Source organism: Microtus ochrogaster, linkage group LG1, assembly GCF_000317375.1.
Source record: "Microtus ochrogaster isolate Prairie Vole_2 linkage group LG1, MicOch1.0, whole genome shotgun sequence".
NCBI classification, from domain to species: Eukaryota; Metazoa; Chordata; class Mammalia; order Rodentia; family Cricetidae; genus Microtus; species Microtus ochrogaster.
The window spans coordinates 37,921,603-37,925,779 of record NC_022027.1 but is presented as its reverse complement, the minus strand read 5'-3'; the positions used below and the strand labels follow the sequence as shown (position 1 = coordinate 37,925,779).

Here is a 4,177-nt window from a genome sequence, read left to right as displayed (position 1 = left end):
CCTGCCTCTGCCTCCCGAGTGCTGGGACTAAAGGCGTGCGCCACCACCGCCCGGCTATTTACTAATTCTTATAACTTACAATAGCTCATAATTCTTGTCTGTGTTAGCCACACGGCTCGGTACTTTTTTGGTGAGGCGGTCACATCTTGCTTCCTCTGTGGATGGGTAACGACTGTAGACTGTAGAATTCTCTTCTCCAAATTTTCTTGTTCTTACTGGCTTGCCTCTACTTCCTACATGGTTGCCTCACGTATACTTCCTGTGTGGCTACTGGCCAATTAGCATTTTATCAAACAAGTACAGGAAAGAAAAGTTTACAGGGTAAAAATTGTAGCACAGCACATATTGCAGAAATATGGACAAATTATATTGTAGAATGTCAAAGTATCTCTGAGTAAGCCTATGGCCTTAAGTTTTTCAGAAAGATCATCATATTTTTGACTCAACATTTCACCATCCTGGCAATTGAACCCACATGGGAAGCTTTTTAAAAAAAAAATTGTACCTTTTTGAAATTATTCAGGAATATATTCTCAAACAATCCCTCATTTTTCCCTTTTTTGTTCTCTCCCCTTTAATTCACAGTGCTCAGGTATCTGCTCTCAAGTTCTCAAGTAGTAAAATTGTGCTTTTTCCAGCAACGTGTTTTGTTTTCAGGAATGTTTTATTTTCTATACTATGCTGACTCAATTTCTACATAAATGCCTGTATCATTTTTATCAACTATAATAAAACTATGTGTGATTTTGATACAAATATACTTCATCTGCAGTCATTTTAATAAGATAAGGTTATAATACCTTTTTTATTTCCTGTGTGTGTAAAGGAAGGGGATTTTATATATAAGACACTGACTACAATATATACAGGTATAATTTTCCTGTGAGAACATGTCTTAATTGGTTTCTACAAGGATCCTAAAGAGAGTAAAGAGGAATGAATATGTTGTACTCTGGAAATACTTCCATGATGGAGAACAAATCCATCTCCCTAGACTACTGCTCCTAAACCAGAGGTTACAGTCTGCTTTGAGAGCAGACGCATGCTCTGTGTGCTTGTTCAGTAGTCCTCTGCTGAGGAATGGAGGTCAAGAGGCTACTGTCTTTCTCCAAGAACTTGTCTCTATCTCTTTCTGCACAGTTCATGGACAATGAACAACGGTAAAGTGATCTTTGGCTATTTTTCCAAAGATTGTAAGGAAAACAGAATTAAATTTATTTAAAAACATGCATTAGTTTCTTAAAACAAAATAATCACATAGTTTATATTATCATATTGTAATAAATTACAAAATATTTATTGCTTGATGTCAAGCTAGTATACTGTATTGTAAAAGTATACTCAGAGAAGAATTTGAAATTTGTATGCCTGAAAAGACATGGTTTTTAATTTCATTCTAACTTCCAGACAGGTAGGATGTATATGGAAAACATTAAGATACAGACATTTTAATTAAGAATAATCAGGTATACTGAAAGTGAAAGAGGAAGTGAGGGATAGCCCTGAATGCATTGGCACAGGCCACAACTTTCTAAACAGAGCACTGATAGCATAGGCGCTAAGATCAAGAACAAATGGTACCTCAGGGTTTTCACAAGAGTGAATCCCTATGTAACTGAAGAGATCAATGGCAAGTATATTGCTTCAACACAGAACCAATGGGACCTGGCACTGGCAGTAGAGGGTCAAAGAGGAATACCTGCTCCAAAAGGAGGTACTTGTCTATGAAAACAAGTACGTCAAGTTTTTCAAAGGTAAACCAGAACTGCCCCCATCACTGAGGTTACCACTTCAACTTTTCTGAGGTTACCACACCTATCACTCCATCCAGCTGTTAAGGTAGTGCAACGGGCCTCTCTAAGACAGTGAAATGTTCCTGAAGGGAAAGAAGAGGAGGAATCAGCAAGAGAAACCGAGTTCCTGAGCAGGACTCTTGATAAGGTGTCTCTAGTAGAGAAGACCTAAATGCCCAGTGCTTTCCAAAGTTTCCGGGCTACCCCTCTATCTGCATTTAATCTGTGGGACTCTGCTGCTACCAAGCCACCAAGAATAAGTACCCAAGGAAGATGCTGCAGTAATTGGAGAAGCTGCTTCAGAGCATTCAATTTGGGGAGGTCAGTCAGCATGCAGAGAGCAGCTGGAAAAGCTGGACCAGAGGAAAGCTCAAGAGGAGGAGCTGGACTACTTGGAACTAAGCCTGGAAGGCTTAAGGAATAGGGAAGTAGACTGCAGACCAGACCATGGGGTTCTTTGGGGTCCAGGGAGTATGGAGCACGGCAGTTAGAAGGGGTAACCCCACACTTGCTCACTTGCACCTCCTGTGGCCCAACTCTGTCCTTCAGAACTTAGGCTCATCATTTTATCCCCTCCTCACATCCTATTTTTGGACTTTTCCCCCTCCCATTTCCAGTGTTCAAATCTCATTGACCAGCCTCAGTACCTCTGAGCCTGATCTGGGTACTAAGTACCCCTGTGGTTGATCTGGGTGTCTCAGTGAAAAAAAATCTGAGGGCAGGGTGTCTAATAGAGATTGAAAGCTGAGAGTATAGTACCAAGTTTTGGGTTCTTCATTACTGTTCACAGTGTTTATGAGTTACTTTCCTGGTCATACCTAAGTTCCTAACTTTCTCTTTCTCTTTCTCCTCCTCCTCCTCTTCCTCCTCCTCCTCCTCTTCCTTTTTCTTCCTCTCTTCCTGCTACTCTTCTTTAAAAAAATCAATAATAAATTCAAGTAGAAAAGAATAACAAAGATAAATGAGACCTCAAAACTGAAAAATCTCTGTAAGCTAATGGATGTGGTCATTCAGCCTACAGAATGGAAAAATAATTTTACTAATTTCATATCTGTCATAAGGCTATTATCTAAAACTGTATAAAGAACTCAGCAAACTAGGTATCAAAAAGACATATAGTTCAATTAAAAATGAAGTACATATCGAAACAGAGAATTTTCAGTAGAAAATACTCAAATGGCTGAAGAACATTTAAAGAAATGTTCAACATCTTTAGCTATGAGGGAAATGCAACTAAAACTACCTTGAGATTCCATGTTACATCTAGGAGAATGGCTAAGATGTAATGTTGAAAAGCCCAGATAATGCTAGAATATATGTCAAACAAGAAGTTGCTGGTGGGAGTGCAAACTTGTACAGTCACTATGAAAATCAATATGGTGATTTCTCAGAAAGTTGGAAATCTATATGGTTCAAGATCCAGCTTTTGGGTGTATTACCAAAGAGGCTCTATTCTACCATAAGGATACTTGCTCAATCACATTTATTGCAGCTTCTTTCACAATAGCCAGAAACTCCAAAAACATTCTAAGTGTTCCTCAATGGAAGAATGGATAAAGAAAATGTCATACATTTGCACAATTTATCTGCTATCTCAAAAAATGGCAACATGAAGATGCTTTCTTTTTTCCATTGTACAATTTTGGCTTCTTTGTAAAAATTGAGGTGTTCATAGTTATGTGGATCAGTATCAGGTTCTTCAATTCAATTACATTTACCCACATGTCTGCTTTTGTGCCCAAATCAAGCTGTTTTTATTACTGTATCTCTATAGGAGATGTTGAAGTTCCTTTATTGTACAGGATTATTTTGGCTATCCTTTCAGGGTCCCACCCAAACTGTTCATTCATCCTTACTTGGAGGGAGGAATAAGCATGGAGAAGCAAATAGACAAGAGACAACAGATACAATCAGGAGGGCATCTGATGAATACTGTGATCTGCCCAAATGTATTTCTCATAGCTCTTCTATAACCCAAGCAAAACTGGGAGTACAAAAGAATTCCTTACCAAAATACAAGGCACAAATGAGTTGGTTCCTTGTTTAATTTTCAAAGCATCTATAGACTATATTAAGTATCTAAAGAAAAAAAACTGAAGAAGATATTAGAAAATGAAAAAATCTCTAATGCTCTTGAATAGGTAGGAGCAATATAGAAAAAATGGCACACTTATTATAATCTACTTGTCATGATAGACTTAGAGGGTGTTGTGTGAGAATTAAAACCAAAACATCACTGGGCAGTGGTGGTGCACTCCTTTAATCTCAGCACTGGGGAGGCAGAAGCGGGTGAATATTTGTGAGGTCAAGGCCAGCCTGGTCTACAAGAGCTAGTTCCAGGACAGGCTCCAATGTGATAGAGAAACCCTGTCTTGAATCCCCCC

At 38.6% G+C, this 4,177-nt stretch overlaps 1 pseudogene; it reads left to right on the top strand.

The window, feature by feature from the left end:
• The first annotated feature begins 1,506 nt into the window (after positions 1-1,506).
• LOC113457497 lies at positions 1,507-2,284 on the top strand (annotated as a pseudogene).
• Positions 2,285-4,177: the final 1,893 nt, after the last annotated feature.